An 11,951-nucleotide genomic window follows, 5' to 3' on the forward strand; every position below is an offset into this window, starting at 1 on the left:
AACCCATTTGTGCAGGAAAAGAAGTGATCAAGACTTGAACCAATGAAAGAAACATAAAAAGGAGCAAAAACAACAAATGTCGACATGGCCACAGAATGTCGCCACGGCGGGAATGAAATTCCAGAACCTATGTTTTTCAAGATCAAATGCCGCCATGGCCACAGAATGTCGCCACAGCGGGAATGGATTTCCAGGGGCTATATTTTTCAGAGACCAGATGTCGCCATGGCGACAAATGTCCTGCCTCGCGAGGTAAGGCGGTTTGAGGCAAGTGGGTGATGACATGGCAGAAACCCACTTGCAAAGAAAGTTAATGTCGCCATGGCAACAAAAATTCTGCCGGGCAAGAATGTCAAATTGTGCAGAAAGTATAAAAGCCCATTTCATTCATTTCAGACAGTATGCTATGACAATTTTAGAGAGAGAATAGGGTGAAAATTTCCTGTTTTCATAGAGCAAGAGTGATTGAGTTGGATTCATCAAGATTGTTTGAGAAATCAAGTTCTTAGCATGGATTTCCAACTTTCTTATTCCACTTTTGTAATGTTCTCATGACAATGATGAACTAAATCCCCTTGATTAAGTTGATAATGTAATCTTTTGATCTCTCAAATATATGATTCTAGCAATTTACATGATACTGATGATATTCTTGTATTTCATTCCTTATCTTTGATTTAAATGCTATTGAGAAATACTTTTGAATCTAGGATTAGAATATTTATCTATCAAAACAATGATTCTAGACATAAGATTGATGTTTTGATAATCACACAAAGTATCGAAACTTAAAGCTTTCGGACTGTTTAAAAGATTGAGAAATCGTCGATTAAACGATACGATCGAATATTGGATTGTTTAATACTTTGGGAATTCAACGATTAAACAACACAATTAAACTCACAAGATCATTTGGACTCGAATGATGTTGTCGAGCGATACGTGATAATATCGGTAAAACGCTAGAATCCATATATGTGATTATTAGGTTATGTTTGACGCTTAATCAACGAACTCTACATTCCAACGCTTTTACGCCTTATTACTCTCTGTGTTTTTCTTCGTAATTGAGTTTCCATAGTTTTAAACAAACAATCAATCAAACTATAGCTTAGAACGATATCGATTGTTGAACGGCTTAGAACATCGCACTGTGGAGACGATAACAAAAATACTTACTTTTGAGACTACAACAATAGTTTTGAGAGGCAATTCAATTATCATGATAAGCAATCAAAGCAACAATTGAATTACAATCAGCGACATTCCATTAACTATCATGGCCAATGTCACGCACGTGGTCAAGTTTCACCATATAAGAATGGTATGAAATTTTGAGGAAAAGCGAACATGGTGAAACAAGTCTCAGACGTTGTTATAGTCAATCAGAGACAAGCAATCCATAATTTTCAACGAGGCCACAATAAGATTGGATCATCGCATCAGAAGACACTTTTTGGAGTTAAAAAGGTTGTTTTAGATATTCGTATCAAAGTGGCTGAAGTTAAGGTTGTTGAAAACAGTATGAAGCCAGTTGTGGTTAATGATGATGATAAAAAAAAAAAAATTGTGAAAACTTTTGATTTCACTAATATTCTTAATGACATTTCAAAGGAGTTATAAGCTGGGTTTGATTCAATAGAGATGTTAGGAGATGTGTTTATTGCAGATAAACTCAATCTCTATGGGAAAGTGTTTGGTTTTGTGCGTTTCAAAATTTTTAAAGACCCAACAAAGATGGTTCAAGCAATTCACAATGTTTGGTTTGGAAATTTCAAAACTTACGCGTCAGATGCAACTTTTGGGAAAGAAAACATCAAAGCATGATTCTGTTAGACTGCATCATCTAGTAACAAATTAAGTATATATTTGAGTGCAACAAAGATGAAAGAATGTAAAGGGCATTGTGAAGGGAAATGAGCGCAACCTATTATGCTAAAACGGTGCGTGTCTACCACTGGTGGAGTCAGACAAAAATAATTGGGGTGGCCGGGTGACCACCATTAAAATAAACTAAAATCAAACTAATTCAAGCTTGGGAAGTGAGTAAAGATTTGGATTTTGGTTAATGTAGTTAGGATAACTCAAAATAACAGTATAATTAATAACAAAATATTGATGTTTATTCCTTCAAAAAAAAAAAAATATTGATGTTTATTCATCATTTATGAAATCACATATAGCACCAATATAGGATTATGCAAAATTATAAATGCCATTTCTTTAGTCGTAGTACTTCCAACAACATAACAACCCATGCAATTTAGCAAATTGACCAACAAAACCAGTGGCTGATAAAACAAAAACAGTCTTTCCTTTTTTAGGATTGCCTACTTTAAAGAAACCAGCATAAGCGAGATCATTTCCGACTAGGGATGGCAATGGGTACCCAATGGGCAGGGTACTATAGTACCCATCCCCATACCCGCGTTTGTAAAAAAAAACCCGTACCCGTGTCTGTACCCTCGTGGGCAACAACTTTAGTGTCCTTCCCCATACCCTGTGGGCACTTAAGTGTTCATACCCGCACCCATTACCCACACTTTAATCATGAAAAAACAAAAAAAACCACAATTGAAATAAAATCATGATCCAAAAAATTTCAAATAAACTCATAAAATAGTAGGAATCGTAGTATTCAGTCAAATAAAAAAACATCTAAAATATCACTAAAAAGAAAGAAAAAATAGATACCTTACATCAGTTATCGTTAAAAAGTTGCACTTGCATGTTAAAGTCACAATAAATTGTTACTAAAGTTTTTATTAAGCTGTATTAAGTTGTTTAAGGTTTAGGGTTAGACTTAAGTAGTTAAATAAATTAATTAATTGTACTCCAAAAATAAATCAATTATTTATCATATTATATAAATACATATACGCGGGTTGCGGGGCTGGGTAGTACAGTGCCCATCCCCGTGCCCATACCCATTCAAATTTGCCGGTAATTACCCATCCCATGCCCGTACCCAAGAAAGCAGGGTTTTACCCTACCCATAGCGGGTATTTTTTGCGGGTGCCCATCAGGTCTGGGTCCAATTGCCATCCCTATTTCCGACATACCTGTACTCAAACAAAAACACAACATATGTCATGAGAAACAACGAAATGACAGGAAACTACGCAATTAACATCGATACGAATTGACATTGTTGAATACATACCGAGAATTCTGGTATTCAGCACATTGGAACACTTGTGTAGAAGTCCAAAGAAGAAACCTTTTTTTGGAAATTGTGTATTCAGCATATTGAAACTTTAAAAAGGAACATTTTTTACATAAGATTTACAAATAATTTCCTATTTTAAATCCTTAACAAGTGCCCTTAGAGAGACACTTGTTAGAATAACCCTTATTCTTATTTTGAGGAAGATTTTCATAGTTGAATCACTTGACATTGTGTTGTGTTGACAATTGTGTTTCATTCCAACGTCGGTGAAACGAGCCAATTTGGAAGTTTATTTGATCATAATTAACAGCATCATGAACATTCATGTGCTTCAGCTTTTTTAATTTTTAAATTGTTGGAACATTGGTGTGAAGTTGGAAAGAAATTGGAAGGTTGGAAGATTAAACACTAAGTAATTAAACTTTGATAGTGTTGTGTGAATTAAACAAAAATAGAATGTGGGGGTCCCACTTAAAATAGAACACACACATTAGTAGTGTTTAAATTGCGGTATTTAATTTTAAATACTCGATAATGATGAAAATAAGAGTAATTATTATTTTTAATTCATGGATATCACTCCCCATAATTTTAGTTTATGTTGGTTGTGATAAGATTGAGAATCCAACTGAATTTCCTATCTTTCCTTCGTTAGTGGATTTGTTTCTTTTTGAACTTATCTGATTAGTTTGTTACTTGAGCTGATTTGTGGGTTGCTTAATTTTTAAGTTTACTTAATTCTTAAGTTTCTTCAAATTAGTTACAAACTCTCCCCATAAAAGAAGAGTTCACCTAGTTCAAAAATCACACCAAAGAGTTTCACTGAGTTGTCGGGAACTCTTTCTCTCTTCTCCCTTTCTTGACTTGTGTTGACGAGTCTTTCTTCTTTTCATCTCCTCTTTTCGTCCCTTCGGAATTAAGAGTGTTCTTAAGACCATAGTCCCTTTTCGGTTTAATGTCCCTTCAGAATTAAGAATGGTCTTAAAAACATAGTCCCTTCGATAATATAAGTCCTTTGGAAATAAAAGAGCACTATTAAGATCATAGTCCCTTTTTGGAATAATAATGTCCCGTCGGAATTAAGAATGAATGATCTTAACGGTATATAAAATATTTCAATATTTTTCTATTTGAGGAGAAATGGTAGTATCACCATATTGGAGTGGTTGTAATGTCATATTGATGTTTTGGAGAAAATAAGGTTAGAATGGTGGTAATACCATATTTGAGTGGTCTCAGCACCATAGTAGAGTGGTAATAGTACCATATTGGTTTCAGTATTAAAAGAGTGGTCTTGGTACCATATTGAAGGTGTAATTCTTGAACGGTTTTCTACAGTGCAGTAGTTAACCGCACAGTTGTAGGTGGGCTTGTTTTATCCTGGAGACGGCGTGGTTGATAGTCTGCCTTGCACAATTTTGGGCAGTCCCACGAAACGTCTTAAAGAGAGCGACCTCGTCGTGACTCAACCTATTAACAACTTCGGTAGAAAATAGAATTTGGAAAACCAAAATACAACAATTTAGAAATCCAAAAACAACAATTTTAAGACGATTCGACTGCTATGTGTACCAAAGAAATTACTTATTGATGTTTCATTGTCCCTAAAGACAACAAGGATAAATCAAGCTATATACAAATACATCTTTTCGACTGAAACAGTGAAGTGCTTGTTGTTATAACAACAACACTAACGAAATTCACATATGCTATTTTGAATCTATTTGAAATTTATTTTCAAAAATCAAAATCGCACTGTGAATAAATAACTTTAATTGCCAAGAGAATAGGAACCCCAAACAGGTCCTAGGTGAAAATTAGCAGCCACCATCAAGAATTGACATTGGTTCACAATTTATTTTTAATATAATTGTGAGAAATCATGTCATATGTTCCACAATTATATGAACATGTCAAGTGCTGCTTTGTTGCCTAACATGACTAAAGAGAAATTCACTGATATGACTAGTTAAGTCATTCTAGTTGGTGAATTAAGTGAATGGTGAATAAACATTAGCGCATCGCGGCATATTTGCCATGATTATGCTATATTCAAAACATATGCTACTGCTGAAAATAAGAAAGTGTTTGTTATAATATTATAACATCATTAAAGTTGTTGGCATTGGAGATATGAAGTAAGAAAGAATCTGAATTTCAGATTTAAAAGAGAGACTTGTGTACCATGCATTCTTGTGGGAAAAGATTGCGCCTTTGATGGTATGTTCAAAATTAAATTCTCCTTATATTTTATAAGTTGTGTGATTTTAATATTTGACATATCAAAACTTATTATGTGAACAAGCGTTTAATTCTAAACTTGAGTAACTTGGACTTAATTCCAAAGTTATATGATTAGACAATTTTATTTTTTGCAGTCAAGATAAATGAACCAAAAGTTCATATAAATCAGTGTTTAGAGAATTTGAATCTCTAAACTTAATAAATTATGATATGTGCAAACTTGATGGCACATAACCTAGAAATGATATTTTATCATATTTATTGATGATTGCAAATTTTGAAAAATAAAATTGATATGCTTGATATGTTCAATTTCTTTAACAAAAATTGAAACTTATGTTGGCTAGAGTACTCAATTCTATAAACAAAAATTCTAATTAAGAAATTTTTGAAGAAAAGACAGTCCAACTTGTCTTATTTTTGAACTTGGGATTGTCTGACATAAGTTCGGATTTCGAACCCAAGAGAGCTTAACTCACTAGTAGAGCCTATGAATGTGTATTCATTGGGTATGCTATAATTAGGGAAGCTTATATGTTTTATGACCTAAATGCTAAAGTGATCATAGAGTCAACAGATGTTGATTTCTATAAAGTGAGTACCCCTATAAATTAAAGAACAGTGGGGGCACTAGTGGGGGTAAATTAAATTCCCCTTGTATATTAAGAACTAGTGGGGGCACTATATCTGATCACATTCCAGTAATCAGAAATAGTTATGAAAACATCATTCGAGATGTTATAGAACCTTGAAGAGGTAAGAAAACAAGAATTGCTAAAGAGTATGGACTTTATGGTTTATACATTGAAAGAAGATCCATTAAGCCTTAAAGAAGCTATATCCTCATTGGATGCTGAATTATGGCAAGAAACAATAAATGATGAAATGGATTCTCTGGAGTCCAACGAAACATGACACTTGGTTGACTTGTCTCATAGTTGCAAACTAATCGGTTGTATTTGGATTTTGGAAAAAAGAACTAAAACCTGATGGTACGGTTGATGAATACAAGGCTCTCCTTGTAGTCAAAGGTTTTAGACAAAGAGAAAAAATATATATATTTCTTCGACACTCATTCACCAGTCACTAGAATCATATCCATAAGAGTACCAGTCCCTTTAGCCGCTGTTCATAATTCGATAGTACTCCAAATGGATGTGAAAGTTTCTTTTTTTAGGGTGAACTAGAAGAAGAAATCTATTTGAAACAACCTGAAATTTTTTGCTATTATCATGGACAAGAAAACAAAGTCTGTAAGTTAGATAATTCTTGGTGAGGTCTAAAGTGAATGAAAGTATAAAGTGAATGAGTATAAAGTGAATGAAAGTGACAAATGATATTTGCACGATCATATGTCTCTATGAAGACGACTTGCTCATATTTGATTAAAAGATTCATGTTATGGATTATGTGAAATCATTATTTATCATCAACATTGATAAGAAAAACCTAGACAAAGTTGAAGTAATTATTTGACTATAAACTTGCAAGCATATATTATGATCCAAGTGTAAGAACACTTGAGATGGAGTTAGACAAACAGAATATGTGAGCATCATTGGCAGTCCTTAGGTATGCCACTGAATGTATTAGACCCGACATTGCCGATGTCGTGAAATTGTTGTGCAAGTTTACTAGTAGACGGATGAGAAGCATTGCTATGCTATTGAAAGAGTCACGAGGTACCTTAAGAAGACTATGACTCTAGGATTACTTTACGAGGAGTAACCTATTGTACTTAAATGGTACAAGATACAAATGAGAAGTATTATATCGTACTTGAATGATACAAGATACAAAATAGAACATCCTTCAAATGAGTATTAAAGCGACCAGTGACTGTACATTGAGCATCACTGTAGGAGTTGTTTGTTGAAACAAATGATATTGACTCAGTCCACTATGGAATGTATCTGGGATGAGAACACTAGAGAAAACTAGTGAAGAAGCAAGTTGATAAGATGCTTGTTAGTTGAGAACCCTTAGTGGGTAAAACCGTTGCCAAAAGTGTTAATTCATTGTGATAGTCTGCATCTATTACAAAAATTGAGAATCGTTAGTACAATGGAAAGAGACGATAATTAAGGAACGAACACATAAAGGGTTAGATAGCTAGCTACTCTCAAAAGGAACGGTTAAAGTAGATCATGTACGTACTGATAAAGAATTAGTCAATCATTTGACGAAAGGAATTACTAAAAAGAAAGTCCTAAACACATCCAATAGGATGGGACTAATGCCCAAAGGTCACAAGTGATGGCAACCCGACCTACATGACTGGAGATCCCAAGAAATAGGTTCAATGGGTAATAACAAGTCACAAGTGATAAAACATGCTATGATAAAAGTAAGAAAGCATGATTCCTGCAGCGACAGAAGGATGAGATAATAGAAACTCTTAATGAGATCTATACTCTATGTGGAGTGGAGTACATAGCTACATGAGTACTCTTGATAGACTCACCTATAGGAATGTGGAACTAAGGCCGGTTCCTATGGAATTCGGGGCAGAATACCTAGAGCGTTCGTTAAAACCGGGATACACGTGCATGGCCATAAACGCACGCGCTTTTAGAATACACCTTATGAAAAGGTTTGTGTGTGGGTTCTATGTCTGAGATAGAGTTCAATGCTGTAAGCAACTCTTGTAAATCGGAATATTAATCGCTATGCAAAGATTCAAGTTGTAGGCGACACCTTTGTTTATTAGCAACCTTATAGAAACGTTTTGACGTTATTATTGAAACCATTTTTTAAATTCAAGTGGGGGATTGTTGGAACATTGGTGTGAAGTTGGAAAGAAATTGGAAGGTTGGAGGATTAAACACTAAGTAATTAAAATTTGATCTAGTGTTGTGTGAATTAAAAAAAATAAAATGTGGGGCACTTAAAATAGAACACACACATTAGTAGTGTTTAAATTCCGGTATTTAATTTTAAATACCCGATAATGATGAAAATAATAGTAATTATTATTTTTAATTCAAGGATATCACTCCCCATAATTTTAGTTTATGTTGGTTGTGTTAAGATTGAGAATCCAACTGAATTTCCTATCTTTCCTTCGTTAGTGGATTTGTTTCTTTTTGAACTTATTCGATTATTTTGTTACTTGAGCTGATCTGTGGGTTGCTTAATTTTTAAGTTTACTTAATTCTTAAGTTTCTCCAAATTAGTTACAAACTCTCCTCATAAAAGGAGAGTTCACCTAGTTCAAAAATCACACCAAAGAGTTTCATTGAGTTGTCGGAAACTCTTTCTCTCTTCTCCCTTTCTTGACTTGTGTTGACGAGTCTTTCTTCTCTTCATCTCCTCTTTATGTCCCTTCGGAATTAAGAGTGTTTTTAAGACCCCATAGTCCCTTTTCGGTTTAATGTCCCTTCGTAATTAAGAATGGTCTTAAAAACATAGTCCCTTCGATAGTATAAGTCCCTTGGAAATAAAAAGGCACTATTAAGATCATAGTCCCTTTTTGGAATAATAATGTCCCGTCGGAATTAAGAATGAATGATCTTAACAGTATATAAAATATTTCAATATTTTTCTATTTGAGGAGAAATGGTAGTATCACCATATTGGAGTGGTCGTAGTGTCATATTGATGTTTTGGAGAAATCAAGGTTAGAATGGTGGTAACACCATATTTGAGTGGTCTCAGCACCATAGTAGAGTGATAATAGTACCATATTGGTTTCAGTATTAAAAGAGTGGTCTTAGTACCATATTGAAGGTGTAATTCTCGAACGGTTTTCTACAGTGCAGTAGTTAACCGCACAGTTGTAGCTGGGCTTGTTTTATCCTGGAGGCGGCGTGGTTGATAGTTTGTCTTGCACAATTTTGGGCAGTGCCACGAAACGTCTTAAAGAGAGCGACCTGGTCGTGACTCAACCTAGTAACAACTTCGATAGAAAATAAAATTTGGAAAACCAAAATACAACAGTTTGGAAATCCAAAAACAACATAAATTATGTCAACAAATTTTTATCTACAAAAGAGCAAGATGTGAGTATAGTCCTATATGACAACCTACGATAATGGGTTTCAAGGAGCTCTAACACAGTTACCATTTCTTCGGCGCTTATGCTTTATGCAACCAACTCTTTGGTAATATTGATACATTCAGCTCATCCAGCAAAATTGCTAGAGTTTGTAAATCCTATCATTGGCGACTCTGTTCGTAAAAATAAGCTTTTTTTAACTTTATTTTGCTGCCAAAACTTAATAATCAAATTATGTTATTTATGGGTGATTGTGCTTGCAGTTAGTTTTTGGTGATCAAACCCTCACAAAAGTTTATGTTCATAAATATATGCGTACATTGTGTCAAAAATAACATGTTTGTACAACGCTAAATTTACATGCTAAATTAGCTTTGACTTGATTTCTCTACAAGCACTCAAATGTTCGTATATTTGATGTTTATAATATCTTTTTTATTCATATATTAACTTTTGTCAATATATATTTAATAAAAAAAATATGATCAAATTAAGTTATGTAAATAATGCACGTAGTCAAAATATGTTACTCCTCTGTCTCAAATTAAGAGCATAATTATTAATTATTCATTGGTATTTTTGTCAATTTTGATCCACGTGTGACACCAACCGTCTGAGAGGCATGTATAATTTTTTTTGAATAGTTGGTATCCTTTCTTTACCATGGTGCCAAGTTCAGCAATAGTGTCTTTGGTAATTTTTATTTTTTTCTCAAACACTTTTTGAATTATAGATTTTATATGTTAACATAAAATATAAATTTAGAGTATATTGTGAATTTAGTGGGATCCATTTCAAAGTTTTGGATGAGTGGTATGGATAATTGAAAAATGTAATTTAGCAGTTTAAATAATTGAGAGGTGTGAAGTACTCCCTTTTAAGTGTCTCTTTTGGGAAAAAAATTGTTTCTATTTAACTATCACTTTCAAAGTTCAATGCAACATTTAATATATTTTTACCAATATTACCCTTATTTATTTATTGCGGAGAAAGAAATATATGAATGAGATATTAAATGAATAAGACTATTATTGTAAAAGTATAAATTATTGTATCAAAAGTAGTCACATTTATTAATTGTCTTGATTTGTGTAAAATATCAGAAAATGACAATTTAAAAGGAACGGATGTAGTAATACTATAATATATTGAGTGAGGTTCATTTATACCACTCATATGGGTGACATGAATGTTGTTACTCTAAGTGTCTCTTTTGAATTTTACACGGTAATTAAGCAAATGATTAGTAATGTTGATTTTAATGGTAAAATATGTTCATTTTTCTAAAACACCATTATTAATTAATTATAGTTAGTTGAATAATTAGATGATTGAAATGCAATAAATAGGGGTATGTTAGTAGAAAATAATAATAAATATTGTATTTGTATTATAAAAGGGAAAAATAATTTTAGACAAAGAAAAGTAGTAAAAATGATTGTACCAAAAAAAAAAGTAGTAAAAATGACATTTATTTGGAGACTGAAGGAGTAATTAATAGTATAGGACGGAGGGAGTAAATATTAATTCTTTGAAAATGAAATATGTATTTCGACTTACTTTTGATGAAAATCATTTTTAATAGAATAGAGATAATTTTTTTTTTTTTTTTGTAAACCGAATATCCTTCTATTTGTGCTTGTTCAACACAAGTTAGCTAGCTAGTAGCATCATTTTAACGGTCTATTAGTAATTCTTTGTTGTGATCTTATCCCATCTTATTATTATTTTCTTTAACAAAGAAAACCAAAATACACAATGGGAATGATATTTATTCAATATTAAAGTTTTTGTGTTATTATAAATAATCTCGGAAATCTATGAATCACTTACATAGACATAGACACCGAATACAACATGCATTGAGTTGGACACTAAAAACACCTTTGATTAGAGTTATCGGTGCTTCAAAGTTACAAATGCTAGACAAATAAAACAAAATTTTAGGTATATTTGAAGTCAAGCATGCTCTTAGTGTTAGTTCTACATATGTGTTCTAACTTTTAAGGTTATAAACAAGGTAATCAAAACCGGACCGGACAATAAACCGGTATAGGTATGGGTTTAAGGTTTAGAGGTTCAACCGGATATATAAAATTTTGAAACAATTTTTTTGGCTAAAACGACACTCATTTTGAAACGGATGGAGTACTATAATCAACTTTATTAATTTCCGTAATTTTGTTAAAAAGGGTCTTATATTTAGTGAACGAGGTAGTAGTATAGGACGGAGAAAGTATATATTAATTCTCTTTGAAAATGAAATATGTATTTCGGCTTACTTTTGATGAAAATCATTTTTAATAGAAGAGAAATAAAAAAAAAGTGTTTTTGTTGTAATTTGGATATCCTACACACAGAAAATCTTTTTTAGAATTTTAACATTGTTGCATGTCAAAAATTGAATCCAAACCCATGACTTTATTTAAGCTAGAAGATAAAAATAGAGTATATGATGTTTATATATTTTTTTTTGAACCATATTAATGAAATTACAGAGTGAAATGAATTAATGGCAATGAATTAATATTTACAATGAGT

This window comes from Medicago sativa, chromosome 3, assembly GCF_051527215.1.
Source record: "Medicago sativa cultivar Bolivia chromosome 3, Bolivia_mono, whole genome shotgun sequence".
In the NCBI taxonomy this organism is placed as follows: Eukaryota; Viridiplantae; Streptophyta; class Magnoliopsida; order Fabales; family Fabaceae; genus Medicago; species Medicago sativa.